Genomic DNA, 24,220 nt, shown 5'->3' on the forward strand with positions numbered 1-24,220 from the left:
TGATCGATGTTTCTCTCTCATCGATGTTTCTAACTCTCTCTCCCTCTCCCTTCCTCTCTGCAAAAAATCAATAATATATATGTATAGAAAGACAAATACTGCATGGTATCACTTATATGTGAAAACTTAAAAAAAAAAGTCAAACTCATAGAAACAGAAAATAGAATGGCAGTTGCCAAGGGCAGGGGTTGGAGGAAAAGAGATTGGTAAAAAAAAAAAAAAAAAAAAAAAAAAAAAAAAGTCCAACTTTCAAGGTGAATAAGGTTTGAGGATCGAATGTATAACCTGGTAACTATAGTTGACAATACTGTATTGTATAAGCGAAATTTGCTAAGAAAACAAAAAAAGAAAGAGAAGAGGGGAAAGAAACCAGGCCACAGTGAGATAAGGAGAAAAGTGATAGTAAAACAGTAGTGACAGTGTGTAAGAGTGCTAACTTATTGCATGTGAAAGAAACCTAGTTGAATTCATTTGAGAAAGAAGGGTACATTTGTTGGTCTAGATAATCAAACCTGGGAGATGACTGTCAAATGGAACCAGAAATTCAAATACTGTCAAGACTTTCTAAGTGTCTCTGGTTTCTGTTTTTATTGTAATTTATTTTGCTTCATTTTCTCCTGCTGATGTTTTAAATTTTTACTTTGGAGTAATTTTAGATTTATAGACAATTTGCAAAGATGATATGAGGGTTCCCATATATCATTCACCTAGTTTCCTCTAATGATAACATCTTAAATAATTATAATGTATCTTTCAAAAATAAGAGGTTAACTTTGGTACATTACTATTAGGTAAACTTTATTCTGATTTCTCCGTTTTTTCACCAATGTCCTTTTTCTATCCCAGGATTCAATCTAGGATACCACATTGCATTTAGTCATCACGTTTAATCAGTCTCCTCTGGTCTGTGACAGTTTCTCTGCCTTTCCTTATTTTTTTTTTCATGACCTTGATAGTTTTGAAGAGCACTGGCCAGGCATTTGTAGAATGTTCCTTAGACTGGGAGGAAAGAGAGCCACAGAGGTGAAGTGCCCTTCTCATCACATCATATCAGGAGGTATATTATATCAACATGGATTATCACTGGTAATGTTAACTTTGATCACTTGTTTAAGGTTGTGTCTGACAGGTAAGTCCACTGTAAAGCTACATATTTTATTTTTCTCTTTTCATATTCTGTTCTTTGGAAGTAAGTCACCAAGTTTGGTGTAGGGCTAAGCTCCAGCTCCTGGAAGGGGAACGTATGATGTATATCATAGCATAATATGTGTTATATTACTTGGAATACTTCTATTTGGAAGACTTGTCTCTTTTCCCTCCTGATGGTTCTTAAAAATATTTTTATTGATTTCAGGGAGGAAGGGAGACGGAGGGAGGGAGGGAGGGAGAGAGAGAGAGAGAGAGAGAGAGAGAGAGAGGGAGGATGATGAGAGAGACTCATTGATCGGCTGCCTCCTGCTTGCCCCCTAATGGGGATCGAGCTCACAATCTGGGCATGTGTCCTGAGCCAGAATCTAACTGTGACCTCTTAGTTCATAGGTCAATGCTCAACCATTGAGCCACACCAACCAAGCCCTCCTGATGTTTTTAACTAATTTTAAAATTAATATTATATATGTACTTAGTTTTAAAAATAGTTAACTAAGCCTTATAACAATACCAACACATCCAGAAATCCTGAGGAAAGCTTTCAGATGGCCTGGGCTGACTCCTGTGCCCTTCCAGATCAATCTTGGGAGCAGAGGGCACGACCATTTAAGAAGATGGCAGCTTCCATTCACACTGATTCTTAAAAATGCTATCACATAAACTTGTCCTCTTCCCCAGGGCATGCTTTGGTTCTTTCCTCTTTTAAGTGGCCTCTCGTTTACCCTTCAGGTCTCAGCTGAAGCACCACTCCACCAAAGACATCTTCCCTGACCTCTCTGACTAGGTCAATCCCCACGTGATGGGTTGTCATGGTGCCTAGTACTTCTCCTTTGTGGCACTTATCACAGTTGCAAGTTTCTGGTGTGTGAGTATTTGATTAAATGTCTTTGTACTTCTCTAAACAGTAAGCTTGTTTTGTTCACCAATGTAGCACATACAAGCAGTGCCTGCTCATAGGTAACGTTCAATCAATATTTGTTAAGTGAATGACTGACATGAAGGGGCTATTCCAGAATTAAGAAAGAATGCTAGTGTGACAACCGAAGGATCACTACCAAGTGAGTGTAGTAAGAAAAGATAGAGAAGATAGGTAGCGGCTTGGATGGAGGAGTGGGGAGTGGAAGGATTAGGGGAGAGTTGCTTGGAAGAAAGCAGCAGGACCAGGTTTAACACCGTAGATAAGAAAGTAATGGACAAGCAATGGCTAGTGGAGCAAGGTCCCAGAGGAGAGAGGAGGGACTGAAGACTTTACCATGACTATAAGGAATTGGCCTTTAACAGGAGAGAGGCACTACCTCCTTTAAGACTGATAGGGAAGATGGGTGAGAGTGCAGGTATGTGTGAGGAGGGTATGAGGGCAATGCGGGGGGAAGGTGGACAGGGCAGGAATTTGATGCCTCCATACCTGGTGATTTATTCTCTCTGGGGAGGAGTTGAAACTTTGTGAAAAAATGGGGCAGATGGAGGAGATATGTTAGGGATCTTGGGGAAAGTGTTAAATAATAGGAGACACTGTTGAGAGAAATAATGGTTGGTGGGCTCATTGGCCTAAGAGACCATGGAGTTGAGGATGCTGGTGAGAGAACAAAGGATGTAGGCACAGCTACACTGAATTAATTAATGAAAAAGAGGGGAGGTCATTTTATGACAGCAGAGTGGGAAATGAAGGCTTGGAGGCATATAAAAAAGCTGAGAGTTTTAGGCAGGGGTGGGCAAACTTTTTGACTCGAGGGCCACAATGGGTTCTTAAACTGGACTGGAGGGCCGGAACAAAAGCATGGATGAAGTGTTTGTGTGAACTAATATAAATTCAAAGTAAAGGAGCGGAGGGGAGAGCAAGAGAACCCTCCGCTCTTTCGGCTCCGCGGGCCGGATAGAACAGCCGAACCGGCCGGATCCAGCCCGCGGGCCGTAGTTTGCCCACGGCTGGTTTAGGGTTTTTTCACCATGAAAAACAGGTTTCAGAACAGAAAAGACTGGGAGGTGGGTCCACAATGGGAAGAGCTGAAACAGGGAAGCAGTGGAAGAGTGAATTAACTAGGTGTAAGGAAGGACAGAGCAGTGTGACGATGGACCAAATGGGAAAGGAATGGTGACCCAAACGGCTGCCTTGTGACAATGATCTGAATGACAGGATGGGAGGCTGATAATTCTCTCTGGCTCTGTGTTTTATTTGTTCCTTCTTACTGCAGGAAGCAGCACTGGAAGCAGCAGAGCCTGGTTTCAGACTGCTCCAAGCCTTAGTCCCCCTTTCAAATGCTCATGAGAAGCCACAAGTCATTAGAGCTCTGCAGTACAGCCCAGCCCCGGAGAAAGTGAGCAGGACTATTAAGAAATGGCCAGAGTCCAGCACTATTTGAGTTGGGATCTTCCAAGAGCTAGTATGTTTTCCAGGCTCTGAAGGACTTCCGTTCCCTGTGGAGAATCTAGGAAAGTAAAAAGGACACTCCAGATTGTCTCCAACAGGGCAAGAGCCAGAGTAAGCAGAAGGGGATGGAACCTAGAACAGATGGAGGGGCTACATTTGAAGATGAAGGACTCCCATCATCTGGGATGGGAAGTAAGGAAAGCCAATTCTCTGAATTTCAGTTCACAGTGATCAATTTGCTGAAATTTACCAATTCTCTCAATTTACCAAAATTTTGTTTCTTTTAATTATGTGTAAAGTTTACAACAATTTGCATGGTTGGGTGGATTTTAGCTACTTGTGAAGATTTCTACAAAGTATCAGTTGACTAAGTTTAGTTTAGCTTAGTTTTAATTTATTTGCAGCTGTTTCAGTGAAGTTATTTTGCCATGGTTGGCCAAAGTTCAGTGTATTCTAAGTTTTTCCTTGCTTTGAATCTATGACTTTTGGGAATGAGAATTTCTTGTGTATTTTGCTCCACAGTGTTGTGCAATGACTCAAATGTCAAAAATTTTATAAACAACCATTGGAAAGGGGAATTTTTCTTTCCCAAAACATTTTCAATCCAATAATTTGCCTTTATAATTTCTTTTGCACTTGTAATTGTGATAGATGTATAGATAGAGACTGAAATATGGCCATACTCTATTTCCATGCTGGTTGGCATATGCTATTAACAGATACTACAATAAATGATAGAATTAATTATATAAATTCTATTATAAATTCATTAATTCAAGATAATTGTTCTTAGATGTCATGAAGACTGATAAATAGGCCCCCGCCATAGTGACATCTCCGCCATAGTGACATCTAAGAAACATTTGTAGAATTTCTACTGGTGCTATTCATATCACAATTGGAAGAATACTTATTCTGTTTACTTATTCTTAAATAAGCTCTGTTAACTTATTCTTATCCTTGATTATATAGTTGTTACTACTTCTATAGATACTTTGATTTTATTTTTATTTCTTTAAATAACAGTTTTATTGAGATACAATTTATCTACCATAAAGTCCATTCTTTTTTTTTTTTCTTAAAAAAATATTTTTTTAAATCTTTATGGTTGGACAAGAACCAAGATGGCGGCATAGGTAATCACCTATTCTTTTTCTTTTTCTTTCTTTCTTTTTTTTTTTTTTTGACATTTGCTCTTTTTTATTTGTTAGTTACAAAATCTCATTTTTGACTGGACTCAGACTTAGAGGTAGAAGCTCTCAGAGAGGACAGTCTACGTCTCTTCGCAATGTGCTCCTGGCGTTTTTCTTTGGCCTCTTTCATTCTCTTAGCCAAAAGTTTAGCATATTCTGTGGCCTCTTCATTGTTCTTCTTAGTATGTTGCTTTTTCAGAGCAATACGCCTGCGTTTGTACTGCAGGACACGCGGAGTAACAAGACGCTGAATCTTGGGTGGTTTAGTGCTAGGTTTCTTCTTTGTTTAGAGGCTTTCTCACAACATATTTTCGGACATCATCTTCTTTAGAGAGATTGAAAAGTTTGCGGATTCTGCTGGCTCTTTTGGGCCCCAGGTGACGAGGCACAGTGGTATCAGTGAGACCAGGAATATCTTTCTCCCCTTTTTTTACAATGACCAAGTTGAGAACACTGAGATTAGCATCCACAATGCAACCCCGAACAGATTTGCGTTTTCTCTCTCCAGTCCTCCTCGTCTGTAACAGGAGTGCCCCTTACTCAGCAGCAGGTGGACTCGGCCATGGGTCAAGACACCCTGCTTCATGGGGAAACCTTGTTTGTCGTTCCCACCACTGATCTGAACCACATAACCCTTCCATTCTTCACCCAGAGCGTCGGCAGCAACTTCTGTGGCCATACACTTCTCATAAAAGGAACGAAGTTTGTGTTCATTGTCCACTTCAATGAGTTTCTGGCAGCCAGTGGCTGGGAAAGAGATGTTGAGCTTTATCCTGAAGCTGCCAACAGCCTCCGAGGTGCCACGAAAAAGAGCAGGTAATCACCTATTCTTGCTGCCTCTCACAACCACATCAAAACCACAACTAAACAGCAGAACGACTACCACCCAGATCCACGGGAAAGCTGGCTGAGTGGAAGTTCCACAACTAGAGAGGTGAAGAAAACGCATTGAGTCTGGTAAGAGGTGTGGAGGCACGGAAAGTGTTGGCACCTGGATGTTCTGCTCTTTTAACCGGGACAGAGATACAAGCTCCTGCTTGCTCTGAACTCCAGTTCCGGGTGAGACTCTGGGGGACCCAGACACATACGGGGAGAAACTGGACTGTCTGGCATTGGGACAGGAATGTGAGGGAGGCTTTCTCTCAGAGGTGCTCGCAGCGATCATTGTTCCTGCACGGGGGCATGGGACGGAGAACCAGGGACTTCTCCGGTTCAGGGCTGACTGGCAGCCATTGCTGTTTGCTCCACCCTGGTGATTCCCAAAGACCCCACCCCACCCAAGCTGTGCACATCAGCTTTTGCATATGAATGTCCTGTCCTTTAGCCTAAAACCTATAAATCTGTAGCTGGGTCAGAGAGCCCCAGAGCTTCCAAAAGAAGGCCCAAGGCAGTAGCAGCCTTGCTTCACAGCTGGGCCTTGTCTGGGCACTTCCAAACCCCATACAAAGAGGAGGAATCTGCATATGTCTCTATAGCTCCTGCTGGGCGGCCCCAGACAGTGGCTGACCTTGCACCTCCTTGGAGATCCAAGAGCCAGTGTACCCAGTGGTCAGAGTGAGACCATACCATATTACAACTCTTCACATCCATACGAGACACACTCAAGGGGCAGACTCAGTGAGCACCAAAGCCCCACTGAAGCAAGTCCTGCCCCATAAGGGTGTCTCTTGTGCAGCAGTTTTTCCAGTGTAGATACAGCTGGTCATCACAGCCAATTGGCCTGGAGGTCAATTCCTCCCAGTGATACCAACAGCAATCAAGGGTTAACTACAACAAGACTGTGCAAACAGCCCACAAAAGGTTGTACCAAGAACGTCCACCTCAGGTGACTGGGGAGGCTGAGCCACCGGGCCCTATAGGACACTAACCACACAAGGCCACTCTATCAACTCAAGGAGACTTAGCAGCTACCCGGTACATAGAAACAAACACAGGGAAGCAACCAAAATGCGGAGACAAAGAAACAAGTCACAAATGAAAGAAATGGATGAAAGCAAAATACTGGATATAGAGTTCAAAACCACGCTTATAAGGTTACTCAAGAATCTTCTAGAAACCTCCGAGAAATTTAGTAAGACCCTCAAGGACATGAAAAAGGACCAATCAGAAATTAAGCATACACTGGCTGAAATAAAAAATAATATACAGAGATTCAACAGCAGACTAGAGGATCCCAAGAATCAAGTCAAAGATTTGAAATATGAAGAAGCAAAAAACATCCAACTGGAAAAGCAAAATGAAAAAGAACCCAAAAGTATGAAGATAGTGTAAGGAGCCTCTAGGACAACTTCAAGTGTACCAACATTCGAATTATGGGGGTGCCAGAAGAAGAGCGAGAGCAAGATATTGAAAACCTATTTGAAGAAATAATGACAGAAAACTTGCTCTCTTGCTCTTGAAAGAAATAGAAAAAGCCCAGGAAGCACAGAGAACCCCAAACAAGAGGAATCTAAAAAGGACCACACCAAGACACATCATAATTAAAATGCTAAGGGCAAAAGACAAAGAATATTAAAAGCAGCAAGAGAAAGACAGTTAGTTACCTACAAGGGAGTACCCATACAACTGTCAGCTGATTTCTCAACAGAAACTATGCAGGCCAGAAGGGAGTGGCAAGAAATATTCAAAGTGATGAAAAGCAAGAACCTACAACCAAGATTACTCTACCTAGCAAAGCTATCATTTAGAATTGAAGGTCAGATAAAGAGCTTCACAGATAAGAAAAAGCTAAAGGAGTTCATCACCACCAAACCAGTATTATATGAAATGCTGAAGGGTATTCTCTAAGAAGAGGAAGACAAAGGTAAAGATAAAAATTATGAACAACAAAGTGACAACAAATACATATCTATGAACAAGTGAATCTAAAAATCAAGTGAATAAAAAATCTGATGAACAGAATAAACTGGTGAATTTAATAGAATCAGGGGCATATAAAGGGAGTGGACTGACAATTCTTGGGGGGAAGGGTGTGTGGGGGGTGCGGGAAGAGATTGGACAAAAATCTTACACCTATGGATGAGGACAGTGCGGGGGCGGGTAAGGGCATGGGATGGGGTGGGAACTAGGTGGAGGGGAGCTATGGGGGGAAAAAAGAGGAACAACTATAACAATCTGAACAATAAAGATTTATTTAAAAATATATCCCCCCTTTTCCCCCATCACCCCCCTCCAGCCTGCCCCTACCTCGCCGCCCCCCCATCCCAGGCCCTCACCACCCCACTGTCTGCATCCATGGGTTATGCATATATGTATACAAGGTCTTTGGTTGATTACCTCCCACCCACCCCCCTCCCCGACCTTCCCTCCGAGATTCCACACTCTGTTCCATGCTTCCATGTCTCTGGATTCACTCCGTTTATCAGTTTATTTTGTTCATTAGATTCCACATATGAGTGAGATCATGTGATACTTGTCTTCCTCTGACTGACTTATTTCACTTAGGATGATACTCTCCGGGTCCCTCCAGGCTGTCTCAAAGGGTAACAGATTATATTTTTTTTGCTGCTGCATAGTATTCCATGGTATAAATGTACTACAGATTTTTTATCCACTCATCTACTGATGGACACTTGGGCTGTTTCCAGATCTTAGCTATTGTAAATTTTGCTGCTATGAACATAGGAGTGCATACATTTTTTCTTATTGGTGTTTTGGGTTTCTTAGGACATAGTCCTAGAAGTGGGATCACTGGGTCAAATGGCAGATCCATACATAAAGTCCATCCTTTAAAATAGAGAATTTAGAGTGGTTTTTAGTACATTCACAAAGTTATATATCCATTAGCACAATCAAATTTCAGAATATCTTCATTGCCCATAAAGAAACTCCACACCTAGTAGCAGTTACTCCCCATTCCCTCCTTTTCTCAGTCCCTGGCAACCAATAACCTACTTTCTGTCTTCATGGATTTTCCTATTCTGAACATTTTATATGTGATCTTTTATGTCTGGCTTTTTTCACTTAGCATGCTTTTGAGATTCATCTATGTTGTAGCATATATCAGTACTTTATTTCTTTTTAATGATGGATAATATTCCATTATATGGCTATATCATGTTTTGTTTACTCATTCATCAGTTAATGGGACACTTGAATTTTTTCCATTTTTTGGCTATTATGAATAATGCTGCTGTGAATATTTGTATATAAGTTTCTGTGTGGGCATATTTTTTCCATTCTCTTGAGTACTAGTATATGCTTAGGAGTGGAATTGCTAGTATGGTATATAGTGTAGCTATATGTTTAACTTTTTGAGAAAATATTTTGGGAGATGTTGCCAAACTTTTCTACAGCAGCTGCACCAATTTACATTGCCACCACGAGTGTATGAAGGCTCCAATTTCTTCACATCCTTACTAACATTAGTGTTTGTTTATTTATGTTTAAGTTAACAGTTTATGTACAATATTAAATTAGTTTCAGGCATTAAACCCCCATGATTAGACATTTATATAACTTATAACATGATCACCTGGATAAATCTAGTATCCATTTGATACCATATCGAGTTATTACCATCTTATTGACTATATTCCCTATGCTGTAGTTTTATTTCTGTGATTATTGTGTAACTACCAATTTGTAGTTCTAAATCCCTTTACCTTTTTTTTAAAAAAAACTCATTCCCCCTAATCTCTCTTCCCTCTGGCAACCAGCAAAATGTTCTCTGTATGTGTGGGTCTGTGTCTGTTCTACTTGTTCCAGGGGTGGGCAAACTTTTTGACTCGAGGGCCACAATAGGTTCTTAAACTGGACCGGAGGGCCGGAACAAAAGCATGGATGGAGTGTTTGTGTGAACTAATATAAATTCAAAGTAAACATCATTACATAAAAGGGTACGGTCTTTTTTTTTTAAATTTCGATAGTTTTATTCATTTCAAACTGTGCTCTGATACTGTGCTCTCCAGGGGCGTGTCTCCCTACATCACCACGATAAGGTGTCTACGCATTCCCAGGGTGATGTCGGGAGACTCGTCCGCGGGCATTACAAGGAGCCTCTGGAAGATTGAGAGGTTGTTCCTTCTACTGAATGGGCGGATATAAATCCGCCCACTCAGTAGAAGGAGCTTCGGCCGTGTTTCCCGACATTGCCATGTTAACACTGCTGCTGGTGAAGGAGCGGAGGGGAGAGCAAGAGAACCCTCTGCTCTTTCGGCTCCTCAGGCCGGACAGAACAGCCGAACGGGCCGGATCCGACCCGCGGGCCGTAGTTTGCCCACGGCTGGCTTGTTCATTTATCTGGTTTTTGAGATTCCACACAATTGAAATAAATTGGAATTTGTATTTTTCTGAGTTATTTCACTCAGCATAATGCCCTCTAAGTCCATTCATGTTGTTGCAGATGGCAAGATTTCATTCTTTTTCATGGCAGAGTCATATTCTATTGTGTATATGCACCTGTTCTTTATCCATTTATCTATTGATGGACACTTAGGTTGATTCCATATCTTGGCTATTATAAATAACTAGAGGCCCGGTGCATGAAATTCGTGCAGGGGAGGGGGGTGTCCCTCAGCCCAGCCTGCACCCTCTCCAATCTGGGATCCCTCTCACAATCCAGGACTGCTGGCTCCCAACTGCTTGCCTGCCTGCCTTCCTGATTGCCCCTAACAGCTCCTGCCTGCCAGCCTGATCACCCCCTAACCACTCCCCTGCCAGCCTGATTCATGCCTAACTGCTCCCCTGCCAGCCAGTTTGCCCCTAACTGCCCTCCCCTGCAGGCCTGGTCACCCCTAACTGCCCTTCCCTGCAGGCCTGGTCCCCCCCAACTGCTCTCCCCTGCAGGCCTGGGTCCCTCCCAACTGCCTTTCCCTGTAGGCCTGGTCGCCCCCAACTTCCCTCCTCTGCCAGCTTGGTCACCCCTAACTGCCCTCCCCTGCAGGCTTGATCGCCCCCAACTGCCCTCCCTTGCAGGCCTGGTCCCTCCCAACTGCCCTCCCTTGCTGGCCATCTTGTGATGGCCATCTTGTGTTCACATGGGGGCAGGATCTTTGACCAATGGGGGCAGCCATCTGGTGTGTTGGAGTGATGGTCAATCTGCATATTACTCTTTTATTAGATAGGATAGAGGCCTGGTGCACAGGTGGGGGACAGCTTGTTTGCCCTGAAGGATGTTCCGGATCAGGGTGGGGGTTCCCTTGGGGAGTGAGGTGGCCTGGGTGAGGGGTCTGTGGTGGTTTGCAGGCCAGCCACGCCCCCTGGTGACCCAAGCGGAGGCCCTGGTATCTGGGGTTTATTTATCTTCTACAATTGAAACTTTGTAGCCTGGAGTGGAGCCAAGCCTTCTGCTTGCTCCGTGGTGGCAGCCTTTTTTGGGGGGATTTATGTATCTTCTATAATTGAAACTTTGTAGCCTTAAGAGGAGGCCTGGGCCAGCCAGGGTGTGTGGAAAGCTTGGCTTCCTCCATCACTGGGGGCAACCCTAGCCTCCTGCTCTTTCCAGCTCCGTGGCTGTCTCCATTTCTGTTTGGGTTTATGTATCTTCTATCATTGAAACTTTGTAGCCTTGAGTGGAGGCCTAGGCCAGCCAGGGCAGGTGGAAAGCTTGGCTTCCTCCATCGCCAGGGAAACCCAAGCCTCCCTCCTGCTCTCTGTGGCCGTAGCCATCTTGGTTGGGTTTATTTGCATATTTGCTCCTGATTGGCTGGTGGGCGTGGCTTGTGGGTGTAGCAGAGTGATGGTTAATTTGCATATTACTCTTTTATTATATAGGATGCTGCAATAAACATATGGATGTATATGCCTTTTTTATTTAGTGTTTTCGGTTTCTTCTGATAAATACTCAGACCTGGAGTCACTGGGTCCTTCTTTGTCTCTTGTTATAGCCTTTGTTTTAAACTCTATTTCGTCTGATATAGGTATTGCTTTTTGTTTGTTTCCATTTTCATGAATACATTTTTCATCTATTTACTTTCAGTCTGTGTGTGTCTTTCAATCTGAAGTGGTTGTCTTTAGACCATATATTTTTTTTTAGTTGATTTCAGAGAGGAAGGGAGAGGGAGAGATAGAAACACCAATGAAGAGAAAGAATCATTGATCAGCTGCCTCCTGCACCCCCCTTCTGGGAATTGAACCCACAACCTGGCATGTACCCTGACTGGGAATAGAACTATGATCTCCTGATTTATAGGTCAATGCTCAGCCACTGAGCCACATCGGCTGGGTGTAGACAGCATATAATGGTCTAGTTTTGTTATCTGTTCAGTTAATGTATGTCTTTTGATTAGATCATTTAATCCATTTGCATTCAATGTAATTGTTGGTAGATATGTATTTATTGCCATTTTACTATTCATATTTTTGACCTTTTAAAAATTCTTATTAAGAAGACCCTTTAGCATTTTTTGTAATACTGGTTTAGTGGTGATGAACTTCTTTACCTTTTTTATGTCTAGAAAGTGCGTTATCTGTCCTTTGATTATTTCATTTTTAATTTTTTGTTAATCCTCACCTGAGGATATTTTCCCACTGATTTTTAGAGAGAGTAGAAGGGAGGAGGAGAGACAGAGAAAAACATCAATGTGAGAGAGACACATTGATTGGTTGCCTCCCGCATGCGCCCCATCCAGGTCTGGGGATCAAGCCTGCAACTGAGGTATGGTGCCCTTGACCAGAATTAAACCTGGGACCCTCAGTCCTCAGGCCAACTCTCTATCCACTGATCCAAACTGGCCAGGGCTGTCCTTTGATTTTATGATAGCTTTGCTGGGTAGAGCAGTCTTGGTTGTAGCTCCTTGCTTTTCTTGCCAGTTCGTTCGGGCTTTCAAAGTTTTTGTTGAGAAATCAGCTGACAGCCTTATGGGAGCTTTTTCTTGTAGGTAAATAACTGCTTTTCTCCCATTCTATGGATTGTCTTTTTAATTTTCTTGATGATGCGCTTGAATCATGAAAGTTTTTCATTTTGATGAAGTCTAACTATCTAGTATTTCTTTCGTTGCTTGTGCTTTTAGCATCATCTTTAAGAAACCATTTTCTAATTCAAGGTCAAGATTTACTGCTATGTTTTCTTTAGAGAGTTTCATAATTTTAGTTCTTACATTTAGAACTATGATACATTTTACTTAATTTTTGTATGTGATATGAGGTAGAGGTCCAATCCTATTCTTTTACATGTGGATATCTAGTCCTCATATCATTTGTTGAAAAGACTGGTATTTCTCCATTTAACTTTTTTGCATATTGTAAAAAAAATCAATTGACCATAAACATTACGGTTTAGTTCTGAACTCTCAATAATATTCTATTGTTCTATATGTCTATCCTTATTTATGACAATACCACACAATCTTGATTACTTTGTAGAAGATTTAAATTTGGGAAGTATGAGTTTTCCAACTTTGTTCTCATTTTTTAAAGATTATTTTGGCAATTCTGGATCCCTGTAATTTCCATATGAATTTTAGTTTTTGGTTTGGTAATTTTTGAAGAAAAAAAAAAGGCAGCCATTATTTTAATACATAATGTTTAATTTGTAAGACACTTTGGGGAACACTTCCATCTTAACAATACTAAGTTTTCCAATCCTTGAACATGTGATATTTTTACATTTAGGCATCTAAATATTTCTCTCAATAATGTTGAGTAGTTTTCAGCATATAAAATCGGCAGTTTTTGTTCAATTTATTCCTATGCATTTTATGCTTTTTGCTATTGTAAATGGAATTTTGTTCATTTCCTTTTTGAATTTTCTTTGCTAGTGTGTATAAATGCGATTGGTTTTTGTATAAAATTAATTTTGGATATTGATCTTGTGTCCTATAACCTTGCTGAAATCCTTTTTAGTTTTAATAGTTTTTTGGTGGATTCTTTTAGATTTTCAATACACAAAATCATGTCATCTATGAATAGAGACAGTTTTACTTTCTCCTGTCCAATACAACTGTCTTTTCTTTCTTTTTCTTGTCTAATTGCCCTGATGGAACCTCAAATACAATGTTGAACGAAGTAGCAAGAATGGACATCCTGTTCCTGTTCCTGATTTTAGAGAGAAAGAACACAGTCTTTTAATATTAAGTATCATCCTAGCTGTGGGCTTTATAATACATGCCTTTTATTATGTTCAGAAATTCTCATTATTCCTAGTTTATTAAGTGTTTTTATGATGAAAAGGTGTCAGATTTTGTCAAATTACTTTTGTGTGTCTACTGAGATAATTATACTCTTGTTTTTTACTCTATTGATATGGTATGATGTATTATGATGTAAATCTACTGTTTTTTAGGAGAAACCAAGATGGCGGCACAGGTAAACACCTAAACTGCTGCCTTGTACAACAACTTCAAAACTACAACTAAAAGACAAAATGTCTATCACCCAGAACCACGGGAAAGCTGGCTGAGTGGAAGTTCTATAACTAGAAGGAAAGAGAAAAGAGCAATGAGACGTGCACAAGCGCTGAAAAGCTGAGGTACGGAGACGCGCGAATCAGGCTGGCGGCAGGCGACTGGGTGCACTGCTTTTTCAACCCGAAGGGAGACAAGCTCCTGATTACTCTGAACTCCAGTTTCTGGGGAGATGCTGGGGACCCAAACTCCTATGGGGAGAAGCTGGACTGTCTGCCATCAGGTCGGAAAGTGAGGGTGGCTTTCTTGTAGAGGTGTGTGCAGCAATCATTGTTTACTGTGCGGGGGCACGGGATGTGGGGACTTGGAAAAGTGGAAATGCAGAGACGGCTGACTGGCAGCCATCGCTGTTTGCCACGCCCTAGCCTAGTGACTCCCTGAGACCCCACCCCGCACAATCTACAAACCCACCCAAGCTCCACACAGCGGCTTTTGCATATAAATGGCCTGCCCTATTGCAGCTTAACCTAACAAACTGCAGCTCTGGTCAGACAGCTCCAAAACCTCCAAACCCCAAGCAAAGAGGAGAAAACTGTAGTTCTCACTGTAGCTCCTGCTGGGTGGCCTCAGACAGTAGCTGACCTGCACCCCATTGGAGATCCAGAAGCTAGTGTATCTAGTTGTCAGTGTGAGACGACACCAGATTTCAACTCCTCACATGCATAAGTGACACATTCAAGAGGCAGACTCAGTGAGCACCAAAGCCCCACTGAAGCAAGTCCTGCCCCATAAGCATGTCTCCAGCACAGCAGTTCTTCCATTATAGATACAGCAGGTCCTCACAGCCAATTGGCCTGGAGGTCAATTCCTCCCAGTGACACCAACAACAATCAAGACTTAACTACAACAAGGCTGTACACACAGTCCACAAAGTGGTGCACCAAAAGTGTCCACCTCAGGTAACTGGGGAGGCTGACCCACTGGGCCATATAGGACACCTAGCACACAAAGCCACCCTACCAACTCAGGGAAGCAGCAAAAATGCGGAGACAAAGAAACAGATCACAAATGAAAGAAATGGAGGAAAACAAATGACTGGATATAGAGTTCAAAACCACGGTTATAAGGTTTTTCAAGAATTTCCTAGAAAAGGCCAATAAATTTAACGAGACCCTTGAGGATATGAAAAAGGACCAACTAGAAATTAAACATACACTGACTGAAATAAAAAATATTATACAGAGACCCAACAACAGACGAGAGGAACGCAAGAATCAAGTCAAAGATTTGAAATACAAAGAAGCAAAAAACACTCAACTGGGAAAGCAAAAAGAAAAAAGAATCCAAAAAGTTGAAGATAGTATAAGAAGCCTCTGGGACAACTTCAAGTGTACCAACATCAGAATTATGGGGGTGCCAGAAGAAGAGAGAGAGCAAGATACTGAAAACCTATTTGAAGAAATAATGACCGAAAACTTCACCCATCTGGTTAAAGAAATAGACTTACAAGTCCACGAAGCGCACAGAAGCCCAAACAAAAGGAATCCAAAGAGGACCACACCAAGACACATCATAATTAAAATGCCAAGAGCAAAAGACAAAGAGAGAATATTAAAAGCAGCAAGAGAAAAACAGTTAATTACCTACAAGGGAGCACCCATACGATTGTCAGCTGCTTTCTCAACAGAAACTATGCAGGCCAGACGGGAATGGCAAGAAATATTCAAAGTGATGAATAGCAAGAACCTACAACCAAGATTACTCTACCCAGCAAAGCTATCATTTAGAATTGAAGGTCAGATAAAGAGCTTCACAGATAAGAAAAAGCTAAAGGAGTTCATCACCACCAAACCAGTATTATATGAAATGCTGAAAGGTATTCTTTAAGAAGAGGAAGAAGAAGAAAAAAGTAAAGATAAAAATTGTGAACAACAAATAAATACCTATCAACAAGTGAATCTAAAAATCAAGTGAATTAAAAATCTGATGAAAAGAATAAACTGGTGAATATAATAGAATCAGGGGAATAGAATGGGAGTGGATTGATAATTCTCAGGGGGAAAGGGGTGTGGGGGTATGGGAAGAGACTGGACAAAAATCGTACACCTATGGATAAGGACAATGGGAGAGAGGTAAGGGCAGAGGATGGGGTGGGAACTGGGTGGAGGGGAGCTGTGGGGGGAAAAAGGAGAAACAATTGTAATAATCTGAACAATAAAGATTTATTAAATTAAAAAAATCTACTGGTTTTTAGAATGATAAACCAAGCTGGGATAAATTCATTTGGTCACAGTATAATAATTCTTCTGTTGTTGGATACAGTTTGCTTGTATTTTGTTGAGGAATTTTGCATAGAGTACATTGATCTCTATTTTCTTTGCCTGTGATATTTATTTATTTATTTGTTTGTTTGTTTATTTGGTTTTTACTAGTAGTATCAGAGTAAGATTGGCCTCATAGAATGAGTTAGAAAGTGTTGTTTTTAATTCATAGATTTATCAGCTAGACCAAATGGGTATTATCTGTTTGTTGTAGGCACCTGAATTCTTGTCTGAAATGAATATTCCACACAAACGTGACATTTAACAGAGTTTTATTGAAATCTGGTACACAACAGATATCCTAAAAAGACATTGGTAGAACTAATTAAGTCAAGCTGAAAGTAATTGAAAACTGAAAAAAGAAGAGCTATGAAAAAAAGTTTCACAAAGCTATGAAACTTTTCATGCAACACAATTTCTATAAATATTGATAGAAACACATTTTTGGTAAATTGGTAATTTCACCAAATTGGATTTTGATGTTCAAAAGCAAATGTTTTAAAAGTTGATAAATTTGGAAATTTTGCTGAATTGACCTTTAGTAGCTTGATCATTGGTGTCATGTCTTCATTAAGTAGATGTCCAACTAATTGCCTAGTTTCTGGATGCAGATAAAGGTCAGAAGGGTATAAAATTAAGAAGAATATGTCACAGCCACTTTTCCCTCCCTTTTTTGAGAAGTAGGAAGTGAGGTTAAGTGCTGATAGTAAGAGATAAAAATCCAAAGACTTTAAGTGGAAAAGTTTGTAGGGGTCAAAGAGATGACAGGATTGAGCAAGTCAGGCTTACAGAGTTGTGCTCAGTGTCCAGCTCTGTTGATTCCAATTCCAATGTTTTGTGATATTTTTTGTTTCTCAGAGCTCTCATTGATGAGGGCACAGGAGTAGAGAAATCAGATAATTAGTAAGTGGGTGGGAGAGAAAGGCATGGGGTTGAATAGGGGCTGCCCTGAGAATGGATGAAATGTTGGATCATAACGTTCAGGCTGGGTTGAAAGGAAGAAAGGCCTGGTACACACAGGGAGACAAGAGGGAATTAAAAGGCCTGGAGTTGCAAGAGGTTGAAAGTGTAATATGTACACAGGGGCATGAGAGAGCCAGAGGCAAGAAGGTGGGTTTATAGAATGAGATTCTGGAAGGTAAAAATTCAGGGGTAAAGTAGAGTTGGTCATGAAAGGGTCAATGGCCTGTTAAAGAGAGTGAGCTGCATGGATGGTTTCCAGGAGGAGAGAACAATAAAGAACTATGGAGCCAGAGTCTTGAAGGGGGCATGCACTTGGATAGGGTAAGTGAGCAAATGGGATGGTAGCAGGTCTTAGGATGATGAATAAGACTCTGGGCCTAAGACTTCACTAAATGAGTAACCAGAAGCTGTTTCTTCCCACATCCACCTCCAATCAGACCAGCATGAATTACCCAGTGTGTTATAAAAAAGGGGGTAGCTGGTTCTCAGTATTTGTAAGATTCCTCCAGAGAGGCCTTTGATCTTTCAGTACTTGTTTCTATCTTTGCTAGCTCCACATTGACTTCTCAGTTGTATTTTGAAGTAATGATATTCTGCTTGTTGCGATTGAATTTAATGGTTCATTATGTGACTAGCTCTAGGCTGTTTTCTCCCCAAAGGCAGACAGGTTAGAACTGCAATCTTGCCAACTTACTTCTGAGTTGTGCCAGCAGGTGGTCTAGGCCTTAGTAGTTAAGGCCAACACCATCAGAAAGAGGTGGTACAACCAATGTCAAGTCTCAAAAGAGAAGGGCTTCACATAAAGATGGAGAAGCCATGGATGCCAAAATGGGGAATAAGAAAGCTCTCTTCCCTCCACCTTTTGCCCTTGATGTATGATTTTGAATTTTTCCTTTAACCTATAATGTCTAAGGACTGGCAGAAGTACTCATTATAAAATGGCCATAGTCTGCTCACACTACTCTAATAAAATACCATAGACAGCTTAGAAACAACAAAATTTTATTTTTAATTGCTCTGAAGGCTGGGATGTCCAAGACCAAGATGCCAGGATGGTTGAGTTCTGGTAAGGGCCATCTTTCTGGTTCATAGCTGTGTCTTCTTGTAGTGTCCCTAAGTGGTAGATGGAGTAAGGGATCTCTGAGGGGTTTCTCTTATAAGGACACTAATAATTGTTCATGAGGACTCCACCCAAAGGCCCCACCTCTTAACACCCTCATGTCAAGCATTAGAATTTTTTAAAAAATGTATCTTTATTGTTGAAAGTATTATAGATGTCTCCTCCCAACCCCATTAACCGCCCCCCCCAACCCCGCACCTGCCCCTCCCAAGCATTAGGATTTCAACATATGAATTTGCGGGGCGGGGAAGACACAAACATTCAGACCATGACAAAAACAAATACATTAGTTTTCAAAATTCATGTTTTAAGTGTCTTCCTCTCAAGGTGCTCTCTGCCCTGTCTCTTCTCTTTTCATTGTCACCTAACTTCTTCAATTGTCTTTATGGTTGTTTATTTCCCCTCTCAAGAGACTGCTCTATCAGAGGTCAACAGTGAACACCCTAATTCCCAAGTCCAGTGGCCACAGATACTCATTAAAGCACCACTCCAGAGGCTGGCCAACATTAGGGTCTGACAATACAAAAATTATCTAGTGTCTGCCCTCAAGAATTCACAATCTACACAAATAGATGTTTTGACATCCTCTTCCTCTGGACTTTGAGACACCAGTGTTCTAGTTGTCCTTTTACCATCCTCAGAGGGCTTCTCTTTCTCTCTCTGGTCTTTGCATGTTTGCTGGATCATAAGCCTTTTTAAAAATTTTTTACTCTGTATTTTTTGTTGGAAATCTCATCTAGTCCAATTGCTTCCATTCTCATGTATGTGTATGTGTGACATTCACATCTATATTGCTAGTTTACATATAGCCTCTGAGCTCACACAACTGTTATATATATCCTTTGTCCACATGATAGCTCCTTAAGGGGATTAGTATGTTTTCAACAGAGTTCATCATGGCAATCTCAGATCTGCTTTTCCTTTGTTATTCTGTTAGTAGAAAGATTCTCTGTGAATGGAACTCAACTTCTTCCTCTACCTCATGTAATCCCACACAAGGTCTGATCTAATGTCTCTGTCAGCTTCTACCTCCCTTGCCTGTGGCTTAGTCTAGTCTTCAGTCTACTCCCCTTGAATTCCTAAAATAGGCTCCTATTTGGTTTCTTTGCGTTTAGTCTGTCTATCCCATCTTCCAGTCTGATGCAAGAATGATCTTTCTGAAATGTAAATCTGATGCCTTTTCTCTCCACTTAAAAATCCTTCAGTGGCTTCCCCTGAAGCACTTTATCATGTCTTACGTGGCCCTTTGTAACCTGATCTTCCTTGGCTTTCCTGCTTCATTTCCTCCACTTCTTCCTCAAATACTAAATCCCAGATGTACCAAATTACTTCCTTGGAATTTTTCAATCACTACATACTGCTTCATAATTCAGTGCACTTATACCTGCAGCTCTTGCTGCCTAGAATGCCCTCACAGCTGACTTCTCTCCCCCATGCCCTATGAATACCTATTTTCTTCAAGATTCAGCCGTTTCCTCCGAAGTTCTTCATTGACCTCTTCCTTTATTGATACTCCAGTAAGCCTTGTGTGCATCACTTTCTTACTACCTGTCTACTGTGCTGTATTTCTTTGTTTATTATCTGTCCCTCCAATTGGCCTTTGGGCCCTTGAAAAGTCATCCCTGTATTTTCTATACTAGCACAGTGCTTTGAATGGAGGAATATACTTGCTGAATGTATGTGATTATTTTTGAGTGCCTTCTATGCACAAGGAAGACACAGCACTAGGTACTGTGATGAATTTTGCAGGTTCTCTTTCCTCTTAAAAGGCAATTTCTCAGACTTCTTCATAGATTCTGTATCCTGTCTGATGTCAGCCTCCTTCCCCTCCACATATACACTCTGAGTCACTCCATTAATTTCCTTAGCTTTAATTGCTGACAACTCCCAAATCTGTTCTCGCAGTAAAGAACTCTTTTGCAAACTCCAGATGCTCCCAAGCATCTTAAACTCAGCACATACAAAAGTGAACTATTTTATTTCTTTTATCCTCTGCATAAAAAGATGACTGTGGTAACGTTTCTGTGACAATTAAAAAAAAAAGCAATTAGAAATTATGTCAGGATAATAACATTAAGTTTTCTGTGACATCCCTAGAAATAGCTTTTGTATTTTTTTTTTTTTTTTTTTGCCTTGAAGTGAACAGCAGAAAAGCTTTAATACTGTGCTTCCTATGCTGGACTACATGGTGGTCTGCCAAGGTATCTGTGAAGTCACAGTGTAAGCGAGGCTCACCTCCTAGAGCATCAATTTTAACAGAAGTTTGTGTGTGTGTGTGCAATGTAAACTATTTGAGTTTTAAGAATGGAAAATACTATTTTCATATTGTGAACATAATGCAAAATACCAGAAGAGTTTAAACTCCTTTCCTCAAAATATAGGCACACAGACCACTTCTATTATTAGAGAATCCCAAGTGTAACTACCAAATTCATGTCCCAGAGACAGAGATATGAATTAGAAAATGCCCATGTATTTTAGGGCACAGAGAGGAAAGCCTTCGGGGTACAGACGTTATCCAGTAGTGAACAATGGGAAATCAGCACTGCAGGAAGTTCCTTTTCAGATGAAGTAAGAGGAAACTGGGGAAGGGAGGAGTTAGTGAGCTTTAAATACCAAGCTAGGCTGAGAACTTTGTTCAATGCATTGATTCAGTCAATAGGTATTTTCAGAAGCCTATTTTGTCCCATGTTCTCTACTGGGTGCCACAAGAGTGAACTGGATATGTCGTCTCACCTCAAGAAGTTCACTATCTAGTGAAGGTTGCTAAACAATGTAATTGTGCCTTTGCCAAAATAAAGGACAGTGTGAAATTGGGCCACTGGAGAAATGCCTAGCTTTGCTTGGGGAATTCAGTGATTGTTTCACATAAGATACATCATTTTAGCTTTTGGCTAAATCTTGGAAAATGTATAGGTATTTTCTGCCTGTGGGTTTGTGAGAAAGTTTTCAGAAAACAGGAATATGAAATGTGTGGGATATTAATTAGATACTTGCTTACATCCTTGACAGTCATTACCAGCACTTAAGTCCCTGGAGAGGAAGCCCATTTCTTCAGCCTTGGACTACTCAGCAGTGTAGCTTAACACTGTCCCTGCACACAGCACCGTGTTTATTGTTTTGTAAAAGCTCAGCCTGAGAGCTCAGTATGTCAAAGACAAACATGTGGCTTTCTCTTCATCATTTAATAAGCTCCTATTGAGCAGCTATTTTGAATTGGGTCCTTTGGTAGAAATAGGCATCCAGAAGAATGAGTCCCAGTTTCTGGCTTCAGGAGCTCAGTTGAGTGAAGGATATTAGTCAAGTAGACAGACATTGGTGATCTAGTATGATGAAAACTTTGGTAGGTGTATGCCCTGAGGACCATAACTGCACACAGGGGCCTCGCCACATTTGGAGGGTGAAGTGGAAGTTGGAAGCCTCAAAAAGGCGACTTCTGAGTAGAGGTTTGAACAAGGTCTTCTATGGTTGGGTCTCAGCCTCATCTCCTACCATTATCTGCTTCCACTCTTCATAGGAAACTACTTGATATTTTCTGACTATCAGACCTTTGTGTCCTAACAGTCTTGATTTTATCCGCAAAGGCAACAATGAGTCACTATAATTAGTGCTGGTTGAGATCAGTATTTTTCAGGAAAGGCTGTAATTCATTAGTGAGATGTAAAAATCAATTTAGTGAACTGGGACCAATATTTTTAAGAACTGAACTAGGAAAGAGTAGAAATATTACTATCCAGTAGTTAATTACTATGCTATTTGTAAAGGCAAATATTTTGTGATGCCTTTGCTTCAATTATACAGTATATATATGTGACCACTGTGTTGAGGTAAAATGCTCTTTGATCTGTGGATCACAGTAAAGAAAAAAAACCTTAGGAAACACTAAAGGTTCAGCAGAAATAAAGATGCATCACTGAACCATCAATAGCAAGGGATGGAAATACTATGACTGCTTTAGAGTGTTCTGGGATGGATGTTTGGGAATCAACCCAGGGAAGTGTAATACAGTTAGGTAAATTCAGTGGATTATAGAAACACTAGAGGCCTGGTGCATGAATTAGTGCACCAGTGGGGTCCCTCAGCCTGGCCTGCGGGATGGGGCCGAAACGGGCTCTCCAACATCCAGAGGTGGTCTCGAATTGCAAGAGGGAGTAGGTCTGGCCGAGGGACCTCACCAGTGCACGACCTGGGCTGGGGAAGGATGCGGGAGGTTGGCCAGCCAGGAAGGAACTGTGGGGAGGGCTCCAGGGCATGTCGGGTCCATCTTCCTCAGTCCCAGTCCTGATCGGCTGGACCCCAGCAGCAAGCTAACCTTCCAGAGTGTCTGCCCCCTGGTGGTCAGTGCACATCATAGCAACTGGTTGACCAGTCAACTGTCCGGTCCTCCCCCCCATCCAGTGCACATCATAGTGAACAGTTGAGTGGGCTTAGCATATCATTAGCATATTACACTTTGATTGGTTGAATGGATGACCAGATACTTAGCATATTAGGCTTTTATTATATAGGATAGTAATGCACCTTGGTTCACTAAGTAATGAACTTGTGTGTGTCCATGGTCAGAGGAGCCACCCAGGAGATGCCAAGTTGTGTACAGTTAGGTATGTAAAAGGGGGCAGAGGGCTTTCTGGTTGGTAGAGACTACATCAACTAAAGGTAGTAAGGGGAGCTGTGCAAAAAAAAGTCAAAATAAGGACTTCCATGCTTTTGGAACATAAGATTAGCGGCAGTAGGAAGTAGCTGAAATAGTGAATGGATGCCTAATCACTGAGGGGAGTCATGGTAAGGAATCTGGATTCTTTTCCTATATGAATGGAGGAGCCACTGAATACTATCAAGCAGAGAATTAAGATATTAGAATCTTATCACTCTGGCTGCAGTGTGGAGGGAAGCAAGTCAGGAGACTGTTGTAGTAATCCAGGAAAGATGTCTTAAATTTCAGACTAGGGAGAGTGACTGCAGATTTCAGAAACATTATGGAAATGAACTCAACATGACTAGTTAATTTGACTATAGATGAGTGCAAGGAAGCAGTCCCTAGCTTTTATAGCCGTCTCCTCTGGATATTGGGGTGATACCGTGTCACTGATCTGTTGAGGCTAGAGTTCATTATTATGATTTTTTAAAATATATTTTTATTGATTTCAGAGAGTAAGGGAGAGGGAGAGATAGAAACATCAATGATGAGAATCATTGATTGGCTGCCTCCTGCATGCCCTCTACTGGGCATGTGTCCTGACTGGGAATCAAACTATGAATTCCAGGTTCATAGGTTGATGCTCAACTACTGAGACATGCCAGCTGGGCTAGAGTCCATTATTTTTTGAAGGGAGTGGGCATAGCTGATGACCTTGCAGTAAAAAACTGGAGCCTGAGAACCTCTGAAAAGTAGAGACATTTGCAATACATCGGGTCCACTCTCTTGGGGGTCTGAAATTTTTTAAAGAGGTGTCTAGATGGCATAGTCCAACAACTGGAATGAAAAGTTATCATTTTCAGACCAGATTAGGAAAACAGTGTTATTTCCCTTATATTGTCCCTGAGCCTTCAGTAAATGTTCTAGAATTCATGCACTCTTATTTGGCCAAAATATGTAAGTGTCCCTTGAGGCCACTGTGGTGGTCCATTAGATTGTGAGCTTCTTGAAGGGGGAGGTTGTTTCTTCTCATCTCTGCATCCCTAGTATCGATCCCAGGGCCCAACACATGGCAAACACTTGATAAAGACTGTATCCCTATTTCCTAAATTGATGATGGGTACTAGCAGATGTTTAATAAGCATTTATGGCACTGCTGAAAATTCCAAAGGGGCATATATTTCTG

At 41.3% G+C, this 24,220-nt stretch overlaps 1 pseudogene across 1 annotated transcript; it reads right to left on the minus strand.

The window, feature by feature from the left end:
* Nucleotides 1-4,760: 4,760 nt before the first annotated feature.
* LOC308233687 (small ribosomal subunit protein eS6-like) lies at nucleotides 4,761-21,414 on the minus strand (annotated as a pseudogene). The gene is made up of 2 exons: nucleotides 21,400-21,414; nucleotides 4,761-5,500 (listed from the first exon to the last, which is right to left on the minus strand). The product of its transcript is annotated as a small ribosomal subunit protein eS6-like (transcript).
* Between the last annotated feature and the right edge of the window lie 2,806 nt (nucleotides 21,415-24,220).

The sequence above is a fragment of the Plecotus auritus genome, assembly GCF_963455305.1.
Source record: "Plecotus auritus genome assembly, chromosome: 9".
NCBI lineage: Eukaryota > Metazoa > Chordata > Mammalia > Chiroptera > Vespertilionidae > Plecotus > Plecotus auritus.